The 17,300-nt window shown below is 44.5% G+C and overlaps 1 long non-coding RNA gene across 1 annotated transcript; it reads right to left on the bottom strand.

The window, feature by feature from the left end:
• Window positions 1–1,003: 1,003 nt before the first annotated feature.
• On the bottom strand, window positions 1,004–12,974 carry LOC309345375. Its single transcript, XR_014158214.1, has 4 exons — window positions 11,473–12,974; window positions 7,364–7,563; window positions 1,762–1,880; window positions 1,004–1,309 (listed from the first exon to the last, which is right to left on the bottom strand). It is a non-coding gene; the product is annotated as an uncharacterized lncRNA (long non-coding RNA).
• Between the last annotated feature and the right edge of the window lie 4,326 nt (window positions 12,975–17,300).

Genomic DNA, 17,300 nt, shown 5'->3' with positions numbered 1-17,300 from the left:
CCTTATTTCACACCACAACCCTGAAAAATGTATTGCAGTATTGCTAATAGCAATACTAATACTTGCTTTGATATGGTGCTTTCAGGCTCTCAACATGATTCACATGCATTTCCTTGTTGCAGTCCTTACAGCATCCCTGCAAGGATGGAGGTGTTGTAATCCCCATGGTACTAAAGTGGAGAGCAAAGGAGTGAAGGAACAAGACTTTCAGCCATTTGGTTTTTGTTTATAAACCTGGTGTGTACTTGGTTGTTGTTTCTTGCTTTAAAGTTGCTTCAGGGTATATCAGGGACAACGGAACAGCTTAGGAACTGCAGTCCTAACAGGGTCATCCTCCCCAATTGGGAGCATCAGCGAAGGTGTTTTTTGTAGTAGTTCAGTAGTGCAAGAAAGAAACTATGACCTCACTTCCCCCAGTTGAGGCAGCAGAGTGCTTAGTTTGTGTTATTTTTGGTTGCTATTTTGTTTGTTAATATTCTTTTATAGATTATAAATGCTGTATTGATTTATTAATCATATAATTGCTTTAATTGTGGTGTTTACGGTAGCTTATTTTTTTCATTGCGGCTTTGTTGACAGTGCTTTATATGTTGCAATTGTTTCACGGATGATTTGTTAATTATATGAGTTATGCTGTGTTTGTGATGGTCTATTAAGTTCTACCTTGTTGTTGTTATTTTGTTTGTAAGCTGCTTTGAGATTCATTTGAATGAAAAGTGGCAAGAATATGTAATCAGTCTAATCTGAATAAGAGGTGAAGGCACCTTCGACGTTTCTGAATACCCAACAGTCACTTTCCAGGAAGGTAACATTGTAATACAGTGGTACCTCAGTTTACGAACTTAATCCATTCCGGAAGTCCGTTCTTAAACCAAAACCGTTCTTAAAGCAAGGCATGCTTTCCCTAATGAGGCCTCCTGCCGCCAGTGCCCTTCCACTGTTTGGATCCGTTCTTAGACCGAGGTAAAGTTCACAAACCGGGACACTACTTCCATTTTTGCGGAGTTCATAAACTGAATAGTTCGTAAACAGGGCGGTTCTTAAACCGAGGTACCACTGTATTTTATTATTTGAACAACAGGATTTTTCCAAGCAGCATTAATGACAACAATTCCTTGACAGCTGGCCTGAAGGAAGCAGAGAGGAGCATTGTTTGACACACACACCCCTCCTGTGACGCATTTGGAGTCTGGAAGCAGAGCAGGGGAGGAGTGGAGAGCGGGGAACCAGTCGGAGGTCCTCCCCGTCTTCCTTTCAACTTGGCTTGAGCTCAGTTCCACCCGGATGCCCTCATCCTCCGCCCTCGTACCTTTAAACACACAGAGGCATGAAAAATAAATGTTACTGGAAAGAGGCAGCAGTGGAAGGCTGGAAAGCAATTAGCAGGCAGAGAAGCATAATTAGTGCTCAGAATGCAAACAGCAGCGAAGAAATAAAGTAGCATTCGGATGCAATCAGGGTCGTGCCTGAATTACAAACCGTTAGCTGAATTGCTAATTAAGCTCAACGAGTGAATCACATCTTATTAAGGGCCCAACACAGGCCTCACTTAACTTGCCGTCCTGCCAGCAGGTTGGCAAAGAGAAGGCGTGGCAGGGGGCTGGCAAGATGTCTGGCATAGTGGGGGAGAAGAGTTCCATGGGGTGACGCTGGCAGAGGATGACAGGCAAGGGCATCAACTCTGCTCAAGGGGTTGAAATCCCCACCAGACTCTCCCTCTGCCCCAAGACTGGCACTGCCAGGCAGCACGAGCAGACTCACCACATGATGGGTCCAGTCAGAGAGAAGCCATGCGCCCTACTTCACCAAGGTTCTCCATTTGGAAGCATCCTCTATTTAATCATCTGCCCAGTCCGTGTCTGGTTTAAACATAAGGAGTCCTAAGAAGGGAGAGCGGGAGGTTGCCTTGGAGTTGCCTATCTGCGTTCAGCACCTGGACAGCAGCAACTTGAGCAGGCAGACGGGCACATCACCTGGACATGGTCGTCCCCACTAGGGTGAGATGCATTGGCTTTCTATTTAAGTTATAGATTTGCATCTGTCCTTATAAATTAGCATATGTAAAATTTATGCAAATCCACATTCTCTTTTTCCCCTCAAAATTTAAATGCCTGGTTGACCCTTCTATTGTCTCTTGGTTCCTCTGCACTGCAACCCCCAGCAGAGTCCTTTGGGGATTATTTATTCCTGTTTGGCACGACCAGTTTGTTCTTCGGCTGTTCTGCAGGTCCATCTTTATCTCTCTCTCTCTCTCTGTGATTTTCCTGTTCCTTCCTTCCTGGATGTCTGTCTTTTATTCACATCTTCCTTTCCCTCAAACCCATTTAGTTAATGGGGAAAGTCTGTGCAGGCTCCCCCTCCTCACTTTGTACAATGTGAAAAACCCAGAGCTGTTCTTCATTTACTTTAACCTTGGCCCAGGACTAGGTGGAACTTGAAAGCCGTTGGAAAGAGAACTTCATTTTGCTTCTGTAAAGGTGAGAACAAAGCTTTGAAGCGTTTCAGCCAAAGACCACCATGATGACAAAAGAGATTTAGAGAGGCCCATTTATTTCCTAGGTGCCGTAAGCCCCTCACAGGGGCTGAATCTCCCAAGGAGTTCCACAAGAAAATATTTTATGAAAACACTGATAATATCAGCAGCAATTTATACCAACACTTTACCTCAGAGGTGTGCCAAGTTGAGATTAAAAGAAAAAAGTTTACCCTAGGTGTGGATAATAGCACATATATCTTAGGATTTTACAAGGCTGACTTTTATTTATTTGGTTTATTTTCTTCCAGCACAGAACCCAAGCCATCATGCATGTGCTTCCAGGCCCCAGCCAGACCCAGACCGGCTTAGCTTAAGCCAGATGGTGGCCTGATATGCTTTCACATCCCCTGAGGAGCTATGCTGGGACTGAAATGCTTCTCAAGCATGGCTTCATTGTGATATATTCAGTTTTTAGTTGTTGTTTTAAGATGTCAATTTGCATCCCAATCAGAGCTGTGGTGGATATCACCCCAGTGCTCTGCCAACTTATTTTTCCCCTGACCTACCAGGGATTGCTGGGGATTGAACCTGGGATCTTTTGCATGCCAAACAAATGGCTTTATCACTCAGCTCACAGTGCCTCTTTTCAGAAGCAAAACTCAAACCAGAATAAATTAAATAATGAACTTTTTGTTGTCACGCAAAGCCAGTTGACTGCTGCCTCAACCTGCATAACAGCAGGGTCAGCCTCACTCCTTTTCAATCCACCCCTTCCCATCTAACGCTACGTTCAGTTTTTTTGCCTGTGTTACTCCAGAAAGGAGTCTTCCTGGACAGGAGAAAAAAATGTATGCTAAAGGAAGGCATGTTTGTTGAAGGGGGAAGGAATCCATGCTTAAATAAATATCTTTATTAAAGGGTAAAGGGACCCCTGACCATTAGGTCCAGTCGTGGCCGACTCTGGGGTTGCGGTGCTCATCTCGCTTTATTGGCCGAGGGAGCCGGCTTACAGCTTCTGGGTCATGTGGCCAGCATGACTAAGCCGCTTCTGGCAAACCAGAGCAGTGCACGGAAACACCGTTTACCTTCCCGCTGGAGCGGTACCTATTTATCTACTTGCACTTTGACGTGCTTATGAACTGCTAGGTGGGCAGAAGCAGGGACCGAGCAACGGGAGCTCACCCCATCGCGGGGATTCAAACTGCCGACCTTCTGATCGGCAAGTCCTAGGTCCTGTGGTTTAATCCACAGCACCACCCGTGTCCCGAAATATATTTATTAGGGTGAATCAAAATCCATGAAATAGTGAGCAGGTTTTTGAACTCTCCAGAACTCTTCCATCTTTTTGTAAGCTCACTGGGTGATCTACCTCACAGGGTTCTTATGGGGATTAAATGAGGAAGGGGAAGAACCATGTGTCCCACCTTGAGCTTCTTGGAGAAAAAGGTGGGATATAAATGCAACAAATAAACATAAATGAATAAGATAAACAAAGCTGTTGCGGAGGAATGGGTTGGGATGTGAAGAATGGATGAGGGAGGAAGGTGGCTTAAGGATAAAGCGGCAGATACAGATTTTGCTGCCTTCATATTAATCCACCTTTTCTCTTTATCTTCACCACCCAACAAGCTTTGCTGTCATCCCGCAAGGACAGAACCTTAAACCTTCCATTCAGTAGTACCACACTCTGCCTAGCTAAAGTTAGATCATGTCTATATTTCAGAATATTCAACACTTCCTATTTTTACTTTGTTCATATTCTTAATTTCCTGTCTTCCCTTCAAGATGCTAAATCTTTGAGATTAAAGTGCCCTCTTCTGTCTAAAGGCCCCCATTCAGGTAAGCAAAGGAGCAAAATACCCCTGCCAGTGATTCAGCTTTTTGAGTCTCATATTCCCACAACAAAGAGTCTTGTGACGCTCCAAGATTAACACATTTATTACAACAGAAGCTTCCCAGGGTGATCCGGTCATCAAATTTGGCTGCATGCACCAAAAGGGCCCCATAATGCTGTATGTGCATAGGAGCATCTGCATGGACTGGAGATCACACTTATTCATTTAAAAATAGCTTCCCGGTGAGAACTAGGAAGTGCCCTATCCAGGCAAAGAGATGGTCCTTTCTGTCCTTTATCCCTGTGTCCCTGTTCCAGCTGCTTCACTTTATTCTTCACACACACACACCTGGTTATCAGCTCCCCCCCCCACCTCAACATTCTGTGCCATTGAGTTATTGTAGTGTAGGGGGCAGGGGTGGATTTGTGGAGTGTCTGCAAACCTCATGGTGAGCCCAAGTCTTCGGATGTTTCCTTTCTGCACGTGAGCAGTTTCAGCTCCAGCTCCATGACCAAAGGAAAATTAGACTACAATACTGGAGCGCTGCAATAAATTTTTGCAGCATAATTCTGCTGCATGTGCTTTACCTGAGCCTGTGGCTGAGTAAATTGGGGGGGCGGGGGAGTTAGCAATGAAGGTTGTTCTAACTTCCTCTAACTTAAATCTTACTTCGTGGGTAATTTTGTTTTAGTTAGTTTTTGAACACTTAAATATGCAGCCAGTCGGCCTGAAACCATGAGTCTTCTGTATGCATGATTTTGCCTAGGAGCCCAAGAGGGCATTTTAAGTATTTGGGGGGGGGGTAATTTTATTTTATTTTTTGGCCAGACTCACCCTCACTTCTGACTTATAGTATTAACAGTAGACTACCTTGAAGAGCTGCTGCACAACACGTTCTCTTCGTACAGCTGCCTGGTCTGCATAGGAGTATAATAGCAAACTATCCTGCAGAACTGTAGTATGCTGTTCTCTCAACCCAAGCTGCAATAAAGGCAGTGGATAACACCTCAGGGTTGTTTTAACTTACTCTTTCAGCTTCAGCCTAAGCCTCAGACTGCAACGGGGGCTCTAACACTTCTGGGCAGCACTGGAGGGTTGTTATAAACCAGTTAGAGCCTGACCTGCAATATTCTCTGTGAACTGTCATAAATCACTCACTTCCAGCAACAGCCCCTGCCCACCTGTGTGTTCCTCAGCTTCAGGTTTTTAGTGCTATTAAAGGTTTCTGGACTGCCATAAATTGTAGAATGAAAATGGCTCCAAGTGTGGAAGTGGATTTGGGGATAGCTCTCGGAGCTTCAAAATTTAATGAAATTAAGAGAGAACAAAGGCAGTGACAAAAAATGAGGGGAATTTATGGCGCCCTCTTTGCAAAAGACTGCAGACACCCTCCATGGATGGAATATGAGATTCTGAATACAGCTTTCCTTATGCTGAATTTATACACCCCCCTAAAAGTTTCCTATTATTCCCAGGAAAATTAATTTAGAAAGCACTGCAGAATGTACCATTGCTTTTTCTTTCTTTTTTTAGAACCTACAACCATCATTTACTATTTAGACTATCTTTCTATCATCCTCTGGGAAGGAAAGGATTTCAGCTTTTTGCTTTATTCATTGTGGGGAAGAAGAGTAGATGGGTTGAAGATGCTTTTGTCAATAGCTTGTGAAGTGATGCGAACAGTTTTCAATGACTGGAGAAGGGAGAGACAATTTAGGATAATGTGGCATCATTGTGGCAAGGAAAAGAACTTTCCTGTCCTCAGGAAAGGGGAGTCAGTGAAGGTACCAGCAGCTGACTTAGCGGATGGATAAGATCAAAGATGGTGACCTTCTACCAGCCCTGACAGGTTGCTTCACCAGTGGGGGAAATGGATCAAAGATCCCTCATGGGGGTCTTGGCTCCTGTCAAGAAGCCTTTGACAGAAGTACGTCTTTTGATTACCCAAAGTTGGAAAAGCATTACAGAGCTTGGAGATCAAAGCATCGCTACAAAAACGTGTGCAAAATAGCCACTGCTGAAAAATTAACTCATTAAATAAGAACATTGAAGGGAGAAGGGAAGCCTGATATGTTTTTCCTCGATACGGTGCAACTTTATCCATTTCCAAAATTGGTCAGGAAGGGAACATGCTGCTCCTCACGCTTAAGGCACATCGGAAGAGACAAGCACTACAAAGGGAAGCTGGTGTTCAGCTGCAAAGTTTTAAAATGCACAAGCAAAAATACGTAGCACCTCATAATCGTTTTGAGGTACTCAAGCCACAAACTCCACCGGCAAGCTCAGAGCCCTTGACTTGGCCTGGTGCCTTGTCTGGCTCCTCAGATGGAGACTCTGCAGCCTCTGCAATCTTGATTGCTGCTGGGCTCTGGAGTCATGACAGGATTGTGGAGGAAAGCTAATCCCTTTCACTTCCCCCTCAGAAAGCCTCTGTACCTATTTGTCCGCAGTTTGGCAAGCTTAATCCACTCTGGAGGAGCAACTTTGCCTGTATATTTCATCCACTTTGGTCAAAAGGGGGAAAAGTGATAACCATTTTTAGATTCCTTGGTATAGTGAGTGGGGAAACCAGAACTTTGTTTTATGCTGAGCAGCTCAGAACCAGAATTACAGATGAAAGCAGAGACAGCACAGAGGGATGCAGAAACAGATTAGGGTGTGTTTGTGTGTGCCTGTGTGTGTGATTTAATGCACAGATACAGGGGACCTGTGCTCATCCATAGAAAATACACCTATTTAGGCATAATATATGGTAGCAGAATTTATTAGTGGGTTTAACAAGCTTGGCCTCAGTAGTGCCAGAGCACTTTCTGCATGCAGGCACTAGCTCACTTGCATTTGCTGTGAGCATAATAATCCAGTGAGGCATTTGCCTGTGAATGCACATAAAGCAGCAAAAAATGTTCAGTAAAAGCAGGAATGTTAATGGAACAAAATGACAGGAGTCCAAATGTTTGTGGGTGGCACACAGAGAGACACACGTGAGGGAGGTAGAAGTTGAAAGAAACCATCTGTTCAGGTAGGAAAATAATGCCCTTTGCCATCAGCTTACCTGTAGCCTTTCCCTGGTACCCAGAGAGTTTTGCCTGCTAGAGGGGTTCAAGCCTGACACACACAATTTCAGACAACTTCTTGCCACATTACATCTCATCAGATCAGCTTCCTCGTTGTCCCACATGGGTTGTGAATCTGGCCTGAAAGTTCTCAAAGATAGACAGACCCTTCAGCAGGGGAGGCCATGGGTTTAATCACCTTTTTAAAACAAACAAACAAACAACCAGCTGTCTCCTGACATTTGTTTTAAGGTGTTCAAGTTCTCTGCAGCATTCAACAGCAGACCACTTTTTTTTCCACAGGGCATCAGTTGCATCTTACTGAACAATTGATACCTACCATCAGGGTTTTTAAAAACTGTGTTCATAGATTCTTGTCAGGGTGGACGGGGTATGCTCTGTGCAAAGCCTCTAATGGTAATTCAGGTCCTACGTTTGCATAAAAACATATGAATTCAGGATCCTGTTCTCACAGTGGCCATCCAGATGCCTGTGCAAACCTGCAAACAGATCCGAGCACAAGAGCACTCTGCCCTCATGCAGCTTCCAGCAGCTGGTATTCAGAAGCATTGCTTCCCCCAACCATAGTGTCAGGGCATAGCTGTCAAAGCTAGTAGCCATTGATAGTTCTCCATGAATTTGTCTAATCCTCTTTTAAAGACATTCATGTAAAGACCATGTGAAGGAGGACTTGTTTTTGTGCCTTCCAACATTCAGCTTTATTTGATGTTCACTAGTGAGAAGGAGCGACGTCTTTTCTCTACCCTCTTTCTCCATGCTATATATAATTTTATAAACTTCTAGCATCATGCATGACAAAAAGCACCAGGAAAGGGAGAAGGGAACCACAGCGTAGTGGCAAAGAAAACAGCAACCCCACACAAATCAGGTGTTGCTGGACCCCACGGAGTTTGCACATCATTCAGAACTGTGGCCCAGACAAGGGAAAGAAATGTGCCAGAAAATACACCCACTTCCTCCTTGGAGATGTAGCATGGGGAGAAACCTGCCCATTGGGCTTCCACGATAGAGGGTCAGCCTGGCACAATGCTGCCGGCTGCCAGAGTTGAGAGCAGCCATCCCCACTGCTTGCGAGGCTCACAGCGCTAAGGCTGAACTGTTTGGGTGAGCAGCTCACCCGCATATAGTCAGCCAATGTATCCACCCAAAACTCCTGAAAGGCTTTGTATGCAGCAGATCCAGAGCCTCTCCAGCCAAGCCTCCTCCAAAACACAGCAGCCCCCAAGCAGAGCAGACAATAAAAGCCCAGTAGGGTAATCGAGCTAATAAGCAGAAGCGATTCTTCCCAAACTTCACTTGCTCTGTTGAGTTAACGTCATGTTCTGCCTTTCCCTCTATCATCTCCATTTTGGGGTCAACAAGGCCTCCTGCAACAGGGTCCATCAAAGGAGACTGAAGGAGAGAGGAAGGAGGGGCAACACATGGCAGGCATGAGCCACCCTGTTGCCTGTTATTTGTGCGCACTCCCTTCTCTCCCTTTTTCCCATGGAACAAAGGAAACTGTCAAATAGGCAACAGGCAGTCTCCTTAATGTAGAGATGCTTCCAGCTGCAGGGCCCTGACCTATGAGTATCCCAGGGCAGGCTTCTCCATGGTTAAAGGAAAGCAGAGTTCTCAGGGCCCCCACCTGCACACAGCAGAGCACACTGCTCCTTAGATGTCTGCAGAAAAGCCGTCTATCAGCACAAAGAGGCATTGCCAGCTCCAAAGTGCTGTAAATAATATCAGGATCTTGAGGGTGTTGAAGAAAAAGAGGTGTGGGGAATTATAGTATTGCAGAGTAGGGAGGGGCCATGAGGGTCATCTAGTCCAGGCATAGGCAAACTCAGCCCTCCAGTAGTTTTGGGACTACAACGCTCATCATCCCTAGCTAACAGGACCAGTGGTCAGGGATGATGGGAATTGTAGTCCCAAAACATCTGGAGGGCTGAGTTTGCCTATGCCTGATCTAGTCTAACTGAAGGATTTGCCTGGTGCAGGGTGGGGGGGGGGTCTCAACTGAGAGCTTAAATAGAGGCAGCCCTCAACCCTAGAATCTTTTCAGCAACAATTCACATAAACTACACAAAGGTGGTAAAACTGTTCCTGGACTGCTCAGTTTTGTTAGGTTTCTATTTGTGCCACTGATGCAGTGCTTAGAGTCACAGGACTCTGTTTACATTCCAGGGATTCCAGACTGTTGGAAGTCTCACGGGAGACAAGAGACAGATGTTGTTGTTACCGGTTTCCGGTTTCCTTTGTACCAGTTGTCTCTCTGCTCTCACAGAGAGAGGATGTTTCTTTTCTGTCTGCGTAGTTAGAAATAAAACTCTTTGCAATGTAGCTCATATTTATATTATATTATTTATATTAAGGTGGAGGGTTATTATCTTCTTAGAAGACAAAAGCCACATCCTCTCAAGTCAGCTTGCATTGCATATATATAATAAAACCACAACTTCACTAAAACACAAACTAAAACACCAACTTCAGATATTGAAGACCAAGAGCAATAACTACAGTAGATAAAAACTTTGACACATTAGTATGCAACAACGGCAGCAAGGATACTCATTGCTAAAAACTGGAAAACTCAAGATCTACCCACACTGGAAGAGTGGCAGATGCAGCTGATGGACTATATGCAACTGGCCGAGATGACTGGCAGAATCCGAGACCTGGGAGAAGAGAGGATTGAAGAAGATTGGAAGAAATTTAAGATGTATTTACAAAAACATTGTAATTTGGTTGAATGTTAAGAAGGATGCTAGATTATAAAAAATTGGCCACCACTAAACTAGATTTGAATTTGATGATAAGTGAGATTAAAGAAAACATAATTTTTTTGGAGAATTGCTAGATTATATTTAAATGAGTGGATATAAGATTGTAAACAAGTTGATAATTTGCTTGAAAAAACCTTTTACGATGTAAATGGGAGTGGGAGACGTGAGGGAGTCCAAAGAATTGATGAAACTATGTTGTGTTGGAAGTAAGATTGTTTATTATTTGTCTATTTGTATTCAAAAACTTTAATAAATATTTATATTAAAAAAAAAACTTTGACACATTAATGGCTAATCAACCAGCTCACACAAGAATGCCAAACCTAACAGTCTAAAAGTCTATAATCTGCAAACCAGCAGCTTCCTTAATATAATCATCTAAGCCAAAAGCCATTTGGAAGAGATGGGTCTTCAAAGCTCTTTGGAAGGCAGGAAGTGCTGGGTCCAATCACATCTCTCTTAATGGGGGGCCAAAAGGCAGAGCCTCTGAAGCTGATCTTCAGGCAGGATTGCTGTGCGTCTGCATGTGTGCGCGTGAGTGTGCTGAATTTTTCCACAGCATAGATCCCATATTCAGAGTTTACACTTATTGGAGTACATGCTCACAGTGCCCTGAAGTGGCCCTGAAGTAGAACTTGGGCAGTGTGTGAGGAGGCATAAACAACCTCCACCTGTAGCAGAATAGCTGGATGGGGGATACATCTATACTGGCTATTTGTGGGGAAAGCCATGTGGCAATCCCTCTGGATTAAGTACCGTATATTGTTATGGCCAACCATTCCTTTGTTAGGCAGATTGCTGGTTAATAGTCCAGATAATCAGCTGATTGTCTTGTCAATGGCTGTTAGGAGATGGTTTCCTGAGAGGTGCATTTGCTTGAGATACCCATCAAAAGCTCAATGGAGAGGGAGGGTGTGTGTGTGTGTGTGTGTGTGGTATGAAAACAGCAATTTGCAAGACACAGAGGTCACTTCCAACCTATTTACTGAATGTTCATCCTGATTTGTTACACATTCCCTCAAATGATTACTCAACACTTCCCAGTGCATTTTCCCATCTCTTTCCTTACTACAAAAAGACAATTGTCTAAGAGCATGACATCCACAGTCTGGAAGTTGCCAAAGTATGGGCACGGTGGCCAAGACAGTTCTGTCCAAAAGGAGCCATAGCTGGCAAGGCAGCTGGAACCAGAGATAGGCTACCAAGACTACCTGAGCTTCTGCGACAGCACTGAATCCAGGAGCACCCCAGGAGGGTATGATCCCTTCCATAACAGGCTGTCTGCCCACTTCCCTGACATGAGAACTCAGAACATGTAACACCTTTCTCTTTTCAGGATTCAGCTTCCATTTACTGGCCCACACCCAGCCCATCACTGCCTCCAAGCCACTGTGGTCTAACACCTCAGCTGCCTCTCCTGATTCAGGTGGAACAGAGAGACAGAGATACATATTGATGACACTTCACTTCAATTTTTCTTCTGCACATGCCATCACACACCCTCTGTGTTCCTTGCTGCTCCCTGCACAGCTCAGGGGCAGGTTGAGGGCAGCACCGTTAAGGCAACAACAGCCGTGTGTAGCCCAGAAACAGAGACCGCCGCAACACACTGTCACACAGGGATAATGAGCAGCTGGCTTGCCAAGTCACACTCTGCAAAGCACCTTGCAGCCTTTTCTACAGGAAACGGAAATTACGACCTTCCAACTGTTAATCATCTGTAACTTGGACAATTCGCCTCCTCCTGGCTATCAAGGCAATTCATTTCAGTGGACATCAGAACGTGGTGTCTGCTCATGGCAACATTCCCTCAGCCTTCTCCCACCTTACTTTTCTTCTCCAGCACAGGAGGGTGGAGAAACTTCACACTCAAGAGGTCTCACAATTTGTCTCTACCAGCCAGCAGTTTTTTGGTCTCCTTGTTCACCTGATCAGTTCCCAACCTGCCTTGGCTCAGCTCCAGTATGGCTGGCAGGGCACAAGGAAGATGCTTTTCCTGGGTGGGGATAATGCAAATGAAAGTGGTATGAGAGAACCATGGTTACCTGCAGCACTCACAGGCAGACTTCTCTGTCCTAGTCTTCTCTGGTCAAACAGGTCTAGCAGGATCTTGATCTCTGGTCAAACAGGCCTAGCAGGGTCTTGCTCTTTGGTCAAACAGATTTTGTAGGAGTTTTTGTTGTTGTTGCTGCTGCTGATGCTTTAAAACATTGCAACATCTCTTTGAGAGCCACACACTGCAGCAGGACTGGGGGGAGACCCCTGGGTGTCCCTCAGGCCACAATGATCCTGCCATGCTCCCCTCATCCAAGCCTTTGAAAAACTGTCACCCCCGCTCAGCCAAAGCCTCAGAGCAGCAGTCTAGACTTCCCACTGCAGCGGAGCCTCTTGTTCTGCCTCAAAACCCATCCAGGCTCCCCGCTGCACTCAGTGGCTGATTAACGATTTTATTTTATTTTATTGTTGCTCAAAGCTAAAGCAAAGAAAGAGCCCTTGGCCCCCTTTGAAGGCAGCTTCTGCCGCCACTTTTGTCTGGCGTTTACGGCAGATTTGGGCCGCACCAGCGTTGGCGGAGAGCGCCAGCCTCTTTCATGGTGCAGTCTGTACAAAGGCGGCGGCAGCAGCAGAGATTAATCAGACGAGCCAGGCAGGGGGTCACTCCCGGCAGGATCACACTTGGCCGCTAATACATGAAGTGTGCAGCCCACAGGGGTTCCGGTTAATTATTCATATTTTAGCAAATCCAGACGTGCGTCGTATTTAAAGTTCTAACAAGTTGTTCCAGTCCCCAGAGCGATGTTCCTCACCACAGGTCCTTCCTTTACACACACACACACACACACACACACACACACACACACTTCAAACCTGTTTCTGCTTTTCTTTTAATTTAATTTTCACCTTCTGCTTTTTTAAAAAAACATCCTCTTCCATTCACTGCAGTGGACAGGACAGGGTACATTATAAAATAAAAAACCTGAAAATTCTGTGCCTAATTAATCCCAAATTCTACACCAAGAAAATCCACAGACTATCTAAGGGTTGCAATTAAACCTACATATGTGTGTGTGCAGATATTTGCATAGGTTATATAATGTATTCTGCGACATCAGCCTCCACCCACATGGTCCCCTCCAGATGTTTCAGACCACAGCTTCTGTCAGCACCAGTGGGCATGGCTGTGCTGGCTGGGGCTGGCTGTGATCCAGACATCTGGACAGCCTCCAGTTGGTAGAGGCTAGGCTAAGTCAAGGGGAGGAAGCAAGAATCATGCCTGCCACTGGAGCTCTGCCCCTGAGCAAATGAAAATTGACTCTGCCCACTTCCCTAACCCCCATTTTAAAGATTTCACTTCATAGCCATGAGGACTAGAAACTTGCTTTGAAACAAAGAAAGCCGAGACTCTCACACCTCTGAATTCTGCACCTACATCCCATTCTAGGGAGGGATGCAATGTCACACTCTTCCGATGATCATTGCATCAGCAGAAGCATTTCTGCTTGCGAGACAGAACAATCTCCCCTCTCTTTCCTACCCCATGCTGGTGCAGGGCTTCTCCCCACCCTCCAGAGCAGATCTGGGGGAGGCGGAGGAGGACACAGTGGGAGAAGATGGAAGAAGCCCTGTTGCCCTTGAGTTGGCTTCTGCTAGCATGCTGGCTTAGCTGAACCCAGCCCCTAGTTGTAAAGAAGATAAAATGAGTGTTCCTCTGAGCACATGCAGAGTTCTTTCCACACACCACTGAACCACTACTGCCCACCTCACCCTGTCTCAATCACTTGCATTGAAAGCATCTGCCAATAACAGGGTCTGTTCACCCTAAGTGTCACAGCAAAAATATTTGCCCTTGCCTCCCAGAGAAGGGAGGCTTCCTTTGCCAGTAGTCTCACAGTGGGAGTGTGGCTGGCTGCAGGGGAGGGGGGACAGGGGGGAGCCTAGGGAAGATGGAGGAAGATCAAAGCACAACCTTCATCTATTTTAATAAGTCAGCACCCAAGTAAATCACCAAGCCCTAGTAAGCTAGGGACTTTCTAGAAGAGATCAAAGTCCCTGTTTGAACACTATAGGTACTGGGAGAAAGTGGGGAGATTGGGGAGGGAGGGGGAAGGGGGGCAGGAAGAAAGGAAGAGGTGAGAGATTGACCATGTTATCAGCACTACAGATTAAGGAGCAAGAGTGCTGGCATCTCCCAACATGTGGCAAAGAACTCTGAATGATGTTCTTTCCTGTGCTCATCAAAAGTTTCTTGGGGAACCAAACAGCCAGTATCCCAGTTGATAGCTTCCACTTACAGATGTGATCACTTACAGGGTGGGTGGGTGGGTGGCCTCAGGTGGAACAGAGCTTACAGCAACAAGATGCTTTTACAGATCACCTGTCCAGTTCCTGACACCATTCAGGACACCTGACATTTAGGATAAGATGAGAATGAGACAAGATATGATAGCCATCTTCAAATATCTCAAGGGCTGTCACATGGAAGATGGAGTAAGCTTACACCAGTACAAATAGCAAAAATGTAAAAAAACCGGGTCAAATATATGCTGGAAATGTAAAAAAAAAAGAAGGTACTTTTTATCATATGTGGTGGGAATGTAGAGAAGTTTTTAAAAATTGGGAAATGATATATAATAAATTTAAAAAATGTTTAAAATGACATTTGTAAAAAAAACCAGAAACATTTTTGTTAGGGATTGTGGGACAAGACCTGCCAAGAAAAATAAAGAACTTATTTATGTATGCTACAATAGCGGCAAGAGTCTTGTTAGCACAAGGATGAAAGAATGAGGGAACCCCAATGAAAGAACAGTGGCAAGAAAAACTGATGAGCTATGCGGAATTGGCCAAATTGACACATAAACTACGTGAGAAGGACAATCATGACTTCAAAGAAGATTGGGAACTTTTTACAAATTATTTTAAAAAACAACAAAATGACTTGGACTCCTTGGCAGGTTTTGAATAAACATCCACAAATTTATCAGTAGAATATATGACAGATAAGGTAATGATATGTACAATTTTTAACATGCAGAGAATAATAAGTGCAAACAAATCAGAGAAGGGAGCTGAGGGAAGTCTTGTGAGGGAGGAAGAGGGAGGGGAAGGAGGGTAAAAAGGGGGGAAATAATGTAATTGACTATTTGGATTGATAATTTGTTTTGTTTAAATTGTTTAAAAAATATATATTTTTTAAAAAGAAGAAGAAGAAGAAGAAGAAGAAGAAGAAGAAGAAGAAGAAGAAGAAGAAGAAGAAGGAGTAAGCTTGTTTTCTGCTGCTCTGGAGGGCAGGATCTGAACCAATGGCGTCAAGTTGCAAGAAAGGAGATTCAGACTAAACATCAGGAAGAACTTTCTGGTGACAAGAGCAGTTTGACAGTGAAATGGACTCCCTCAGAAGGTGGTGGACTGTCCTTCATTGGAAGCTTTAAAGGTGAGGGTGGATGGGCATCTGTGATTCCTGCATTAGCTGTGATTCCCGCATTGCAGGGGGCTGGACTAGATGAGCCTTGGGGGTCCCTTCCAACTCTACAATTCTATGATTCTATGAGAGCAAGCACTCCTAAAAGGACAAAGAAAATTTCACTGGAATAATTTTACACTTATGTACTTCCGCTTTAGGGTTGCCTACTTTTATGCTGGCTCCTTGCTCCTCTGCCTTTAATGGCAGAGTGAGCTGCAACATTAGCAGGACAAAGTGTTTATCTCCAGGCAACAAAACAAACTTTGCCTTCTGCTTCCCACAAATCAAGCTATTTTTATAGCTCAGGAGCAAGCCAGATCAATTTTACTCGGTCATTTGGCAACCTTGCTCCAGTGAGGCCTCAGTGAATGGAATTGGAGGCAAAACGAATGGCAAAATTTAGGCCCACAGAATCATGGGAATATGACAAGAGTTTGCAGCACTTGTCCATTTTTAATGGCGGGTGTAGACAGGCTGTGGCGCTCTCCCCCACCACCACCTTGCGTATAATGAGGGTTGCTAAGCAACGCAGAGGCTGTGTCCTATTCTAGCAGTGAATGCTGTAAGATTAAAAGCACACATCTTTTATTCTTAAAGCAATACTATTCCTATGTATGGCATTTTTAACATGCAAAATATTATCTGGTGTGTACAGAAACACATGAATTGAATAGAAATGTAATTCCCACTTTATTCTCATGCGTACCTCATCTCCCTGATGGCTGAGTTTAGGGAAACCCATTTTGCTAGTTTGCTGCAGCAGCTGCCTGGCTATCTGTGCACAGCCCTGACTGGCTGGTGCTTGAGACATTGCACCTCCCCTATTACCAGAGCAGTTAAAATTCCATTCTGCTTTTTCGCTTTCAGACAATAACTGTTGAAACCAAGAGCAGGGAACTTTTCCCTCCCAAGTCTGCATTCCTTTCTTGGAACCTTCAGGAGTGGGAACTAAAGACCATTGGTGTTTGTGGCTGGTACAAAGGCAGGCATAGCAACTGTAGCAATGTCTCCATTTATTACAGGTTGGAGCTAAGACACCACCTTCTAGCTTGTTCTTAAGATTACTGTACTTTCATTTTCCTAAGTAGTTATGTGTTGGCCTTCTCATAATTAAGAAGCCTCCTGTTCTGGGCCTTCAATAGTGAGTAACCCTGCTTTATCTCCCTGTACAGTGGTACCTCGGGTTACAAACTTATTTCGTTCTGGAGGTCCATTCTTAACCTGAAAACGTTCTTAACCTGAGGTACCACTTTAGCTAATGGGGCCTCCCACTGCCACCATGCCGCCGCACGCAATTTCTGTTCTCATCCTGAGGTAAAGTTCTTAACCTGAGGTACTACTTCTGTTTTTTTTTTATAATGATATTTATTAAATTTTTGTTTGAACAATAAAAAGCATACATAATAACATAATATTTTCGAATATCCACATTTCATTCTCATCTTTGGACTTCCTCACTACTTCTGAGGTACTATTTCTGGGTTAGTGGAGTCTGTAACCCAAAGTGTTTGTAACCCAAGGTGTTTGTAACCTGAGGTACCACTGTATACATAAAAAAATGCAATACATCATTATGCTCTGCAGCAGGTTCCATTTAAAGGTACAGCTTGATCCCCTTGGCTGTCTTTTGTCTTCAAAGAACTCCTGGATACCAGTCATAAGGCCAATAGCTTTAATGGGCAGATT

Source organism: Podarcis erhardii, assembly GCF_964252035.2.
Source record: "Podarcis erhardii genome assembly, chromosome: 7".
NCBI classification, from domain to species: Eukaryota; Metazoa; Chordata; class Lepidosauria; order Squamata; family Lacertidae; genus Podarcis; species Podarcis erhardii.
Note: the sequence above shows the minus strand (reverse complement) of the source record. Positions and strands in the feature narration are given on the sequence as shown.